Source organism: Microcebus murinus, chromosome 7, assembly GCF_040939455.1.
Source record: "Microcebus murinus isolate Inina chromosome 7, M.murinus_Inina_mat1.0, whole genome shotgun sequence".
Lineage (NCBI taxonomy): Eukaryota > Metazoa > Chordata > Mammalia > Primates > Cheirogaleidae > Microcebus > Microcebus murinus.
Genome location: NC_134110.1, coordinates 17,241,511 through 17,247,510, shown reverse-complemented (window position 1 = coordinate 17,247,510; position 6,000 = coordinate 17,241,511). Strand labels below are relative to the sequence as shown.

At 44.9% G+C, this 6,000-nt stretch overlaps 1 long non-coding RNA gene across 1 annotated transcript in view; it reads left to right on the top strand.

The window, feature by feature from the left end:
- The first annotated feature begins 5,484 nt into the window (after positions 1–5,484).
- LOC142871906 (uncharacterized) overlaps positions 5,485–6,000 on the top strand; it is a 41,675-nt gene continuing 41,159 nt past the window's right edge. The window contains exon 1 of the long non-coding RNA XR_012920093.1: positions 5,485–5,790. This is a non-coding gene — a long non-coding RNA (uncharacterized LOC142871906). The remainder of the gene's footprint in view (positions 5,791–6,000) is intronic.

Genomic DNA, 6,000 nt, shown 5'->3' with positions numbered 1-6,000 from the left:
GCTGGTCCCTCGTGCCAGGACTGCAGCCAGGCAGTGGCACCTGAGCCCATGATTGCCACCCCTCTTACTGACCACTTGGTGCCACTGGCCTGATTATTCTCCGTGTGGAGGACGGAAGTGGCCCTTCCTGTGGGTGTCTGAGAGGGGATTTGGTAGATGCATTGGGTTTAGGGGGCAGATCCGGACCACGCTGCAGCGGGCACCCAAGCCCCTGCCTTGCCCAGGAGAGGCCCACCTCACGCTAGGTTTGCACAGATGTGCATAGGCCACATCTGTCCTGATACAGGGCAGTCACAGATGAAGGCCCTGAGGCCAGAGAGGTGAGTGACTCACCCAGGGTCAGAACCAGGACCCCAGCGCCCAGCGGGCCCTGAAGTCCAAGGCCGCCAGTCAAACTCATTGTTCCAGGGCCACACACCACGTTCCAGTGGCCTTTGTATTGTCACTCCTGCAACCATTTTTAAAAATGGAATATTTTTGAATTGCACATTACTTACACATTAACACAAAATTCCAGATGAACCAAAAAGCCATATGGTAAAAATCTCCTTCCCCACCCCAGTGGAATCTTTTTCTTGGGTATCTTCTTCTAGAAATATTTTTGCTTAGTCAAGCGAATACATTTATAAATTCCCTTTACCACTTTTAACCCGCATGGCAGCATACTACATATAATGACTTGTACTTTTCCTTTTTGACTTAACTTTTTAGATAGAACATTCCTTATGCATAGAGAGCTGCCCATTTTGTGTTTGTCAACAGTGACAAAGTACTTCATTGCAGGAGTCAGTATTGCTATTTGCATAACTCTAGGGGTACCATTCACACAGTGCTCATGAGGCCCGGGATAGATGCACTACAATGTATTTAACTAGCTCCCTGGTTTTTATTTATTTAAACATAAAATTTACCATTTTAACCAGTTTAAGTATACAGTTCAGTGATAGTAAGTACATTCTCATTGTTGTGTGACTATCAGCACCACCATCCACAGAACTCGTTCATCCTGTAAAACTGAAAGTCTGAGCCCATTAACACTAACTCCCCTCTCCCCTTTCCCCTCCTAAGACCGTGGCACCCACCATTCTACTTTCTGTCTCCATGATTTTGACCACTCCAGATACCTCATATAAGTGGACTCATATAGCCCTTTAGTGGCTGGATTATTTCGCTTAGCACAATGTCCTCAAGGTTCATCCATGCTGTGGCGTGTCTCAGAATTTTGTTCCTTTTTGAAGCTGAATAATATGCCATTGTAAGTATGTATATACCACGTTTTATCTATTCATTCATCCGTGGACACTTGGGTTGCTTCTACATTTTAGCTACTGTGAATAATGTTGCCATGAACATGGGTGTATACGTTTCTCTTTGAGACCCTGCTTTCAGTTCTGAGTATATACCCAGAAGTGGAATTGTTGAATCATATTATAATTCTATTTTTACCTTTCTGAGGAACTGCTATACTGCTTTCCACAGCGGCTGTACCATTTTGCATTCCCAACAGCAGTGCATGAGGATTCCATGAATGAAAAATGAAAACTCCGAAAGCACATCTTTCCCAACATTTGTTGTTTTCTGTGTGTTTTTTTATAGTAGCCATCATAATGGATGTGAAGTGGTATCTCATTGTAGTTTTGATTTGCATTTCCCTAATGATCAGTGATGTTGAGCATTATTTCATGTACTTATCGGCCATTTGTATATCTTCTTTAGAGAAACATCTATTCAAGTACTTTGCCCATTTTTGAATTGGATTTTTTGTTGTTGTCATTGAGTTTTAGGAGTCCTCTATATTCTAGATATTAATCCTTTGTCAGGTATATGATTTACAAATACTTCTTCCCATTCTGTGAGTTGTCTCTTTACTCTAACCTGCTCCCTATTTAGGGACATTTGGCTTGTATATGCGTCAGCTCCAGCTGCATAACAAATACCACAAACTGGGTGCTTAAACAACAGATGTTTATCTTCTCACAGTTCTGGAGGCCAGAAGTCCAAGATCAAGGTGCCATCAGGATTGGTTCCTGATGAGAAATCCTGATTTACAGATGGCCACCTTCATGCTGTGTCCTCAAAGGCAGAGAAAGAGCTAGAAAGAGAGCATGCATGCTTTGTGTCTCTCCCTCTTATAAGGACACCAGCCCTATAGGGTCAGAACTTCCTCCTTATGACCTCATTTAACCTTTATTACCTCCTAATGGCCCATCTGCAAATACAGTCACATTGAGGGGTTAGGGCTTATGGAGGTGAGGGGACACTCCCCCTTTCCCCCAAAAGTTCATTGAAAGATCAACTCACAATTAAGGCAGATTAATAAGATTAAGAGGTTTATTTACCACACACATGGAGAGAATCACAGAGTGATTACCCAATATAGCAATGAAGTCTAGAAATTTTTATACCCTCCTTTTAGCAGGGAGGGGGAGATGAGGATTCCAGGTAATTCTGTTTAGGAGCAATAAATGGTTGCTAGGGAGGATGAATGGATAGGGGAAACAGATCGACTTGTAAATAATTCTCTTTGCAAATTAAATTAACCTGAGAGACACGTATCATATTTAAAATGATTCTCAGCGAGGTCTGGTTGCATTCTTGATTTTCTCTCCTGCAATGCAGTGAGATAACAGGGAAGGGAAAGGAAGTCAATTGTGCTTTTGATGGGTCCCTCCGGTTATGCATATAGAGGAAAAGCCCCTTCCAAGGGCCTGTTGATGTCTAAGGGCCTTTAATTCAAAATATTCTTTATACCAAGGAGTTATATTTTGGGATGAAATTTCCTGAGCTCCTTCAGGCTTCAACATATGGATTTGGGAGGACATAATGCAGCGTATGGCAACTTGTTTCCATGCTTGGCTATTGTCAAATAAAAACAAAACGGAGGGTGAGGTGCCCTGTGTGCTCAGCTTCTTTGATCCGGAAGCATGAGCAGCTGTGGGGCCAGCAGAGCCCCTGGTCGCCTGGTGCTTTGCTGTGACCTCTGCTTGACACGCTCACTGCCTTGGAGCTGGTGGGCTCTGGTCCAGCTCAGCTGGGGCATGAAACCGTGTAACTTTGTCTGTCTAATTAACAGCCACAGAGGCAATGCGCCTTGGATGTGTTTCTTATTACTTCTGATGAACGGTTGGCCGCTCCAGGAATTGCCTCCAAGATTGCTGGGCCTCAAATCTCACTTGTTCCAGCTGATGGGGAAACGTTTTAATGATCATGTTAAATGAAACTGTAATCTTGACCTTATTAGCTGCCTCTTTTCTTAATTAGCTGCTTATACAAGCATTCTTTCCCCCCTGTAGATACAAATCAACAATTTCCAAACCCTCTTTGAACCAACCCACTATTTTGTCACCTTGCCAGTTGCCTAGCTGGAGGGTTAACAAACTTTGCATAAGCTCAGGAGCAATTTGCGTTAAGAAATGTTGCTTCCCCACGACTACCAACAGTCCTGCAGTATCAGCAGCAATGCCTCAGCTCACACATGTGCGAGTTTACTGCAGGATGCATTCCTGGAAGTGTGTGTAATGGAGGAGGCCTGGCAGCTGGCCTCCTTTCTGTGTTCCTTCAAAGGCTACAAGGTGAACAACTGCATTTCCTGCTTCCCTTGCTGCTAGAATCCTAGATGTGAACTGGGATCTGCCCAGTGGTGTGCTGGTAAATGTTTAACAACCAGCTCTCAAAAAAAAAAAAAAAATTAAAGAAACAAAACCAAAAACAAAGCACAAAGTGCACTGGCTTATAGAGCTTGCGGATTCCCATGGTGTAAATACACCCACCGTGGTCAATTTCAACCACGCTATTCACGTGGGGTCCCTGGACGTGGAGTTGGAATTGCTCCACGGGGTGAGCCAGCTCTCGCACACCCCCAGTCTGCCAATTAGTTGCACACCACTACGATTTGGAAGCCAAGACTCTCCTCCTGCTGCTTCTGGCTGTTTCCACTCGGGAGCGAAGTTGTGATGGTTGTTTTGTTCTGGGGCGGGGGGCAGCCTTCCAGGGTCCATGCAGTCCATTTGTGGGGGTGAGGCAGGCACGGAGGCAGCATCGGTAGCCTCCTGCCCCCCCACCTGGTGACAGGGGCCAAGGTAGCAGCGCCCAGACGGCTGGTGCCCAGGCCTTGTTCCGGGCGTCACTCCAACAGGCCCAGCCCTTGCCTCTTAATAAAATGGTAAGCCCCTAATTTCCTGTCTAAACCCCTTTTTGCTTAAAATTGTTAGAGTGGTTTCTGTTTCCTGTAACTAAACCCTGGCTGATGTAAAGTGGAACCTGAAACCATTTTTTTTTTTTAAGCAGATGTACATTTTCCTTAGGCCTGTCCCCTAATCTGTCTGTGCAGGAGGATTTGAACGAGTCGTGAGGACTTGGAGGACAATAATGAGAAAATTGGCGCTTCTTAAGCTCAGTAAATCCGGTAACTCTGCAGATAGAGCATCTGTTTGAACCGAGAAGGATAAAACCCACTTCTAGAGTTTGCGAGAGTCTGTCTTCCCAGAGCTCCTCTCCCAGGCCCGGGGAGGCCGTCTGCGTCTGCGTTCGCAGGCTGAGCTGTAGGACGCCAGCACTAGTTGGAGAGAAACTGGATTTTCTTTGTCCCACGTAACCAGACACAAGTCCTGAGAATGTGACGTTTAGTTTGTTACTTCAAACGCACTTGGAGGCTGAGTTGACTCTGGGGTGTCTTACCCTCAGTCAGGGCTCATCTTTGGGGAGCAGACGGCTCCCGAACCGAGGTGGCAGAGGAGGGGTGTACAGAGGTGATCCCAGCAGCCGAGGGGGAAGGCCTGGCATCGAACCTGTAGAGGAATCCTGTAGCTAAACAAGGAGTAGCCCTTGGTTACGGGCAAACACCCCCGTTAGCAGCCCTCAGCACCTTAGTGTGAATGAGTCTCTCGGTTCTTTCCAAGCTGAGAGCAGGTACTGTGTGGAGGGCAGTTTCCTGGGAGTGAGGTGCAGCCTCCAATGAGTCTGAAAACTGGAACTGTGTGAGGGCTGGGGCGGGGTGTGGGGGACCAGGCGGGTGTCAATGAGAAGTGCTGGTCTGCACGGCCCCGCCCCCATCGGGGAGCTGAGCCGGAGACAGAAACAGCTAAGAACTGCAGTATGGCAGAACTGGTTCCAGGCTCCATCCCTCCTGCTGGCTCTTGGACAAGCCTCCTACCTCTCTGGGCCTCTTTCCTCACATGTGAAATGAGGAGTGTAATAGCTAACCTCTTCAGCTTCTCCTGAGGTGAAGTAAAATGAAAACTCCGAAGCACTAGGGAAATGGAAAGTAAGGGTGGATGGTGGGGGCCGTCAGCCTGGGTTCAGGCAACAGGGGGTGCACTGGATAGGAGGTGACAATAATAAGTGAAAAATAACTACTTTTTGTAAATCACCAAGCATGATAAAATACTCCTCCCTGGGAAAATATTTTATTGGTCTAAATTTTAAACAATTGCATGGGTTACTGTGTGTATATATATGCTACAAAATACGATTTTATTTCTTAGCCTTTAATAAACTCTGTATTCTACATGAAATTTAATTTGGAAAACTCCCAGGTATACAGTTGGTCTAGAATGTGCTTTTCAAAAGTAAACTGTGAGGATTCTGAAGTTGCTTTGGGCATAATTCCTGTCTCCAAGCCCAGGGTGCTATGAATTCCTACATTTAAACAGTAGATTTGACCAAGCTGTAGCACAGTGATTGGAAAGAGGAAGATAAGGAACTTGAGTTACCTCAGATCTGTCATTCTGTGGGAAACATTGAAGTTTTTGTGTTTCAAATCTAAAACTGTTTCAGAATACAAACTGCAAGGTGAGTGTAAATTTTAATTCCTATATGAAATGTATAACATTGGAACAATGTCTTTAAAATGGAAGCATGTTCCTTTTAAATTATTAATTTAAAACTAAAGAACAAATGAAGAAAGTTAAATATCACAGAAAATGTAGTAGTTAAGTTTTACCTTTTGCAGATGTTTTGACTTTTTTTTTTACTAAGATAAATTCATGTACCATAAAGTTC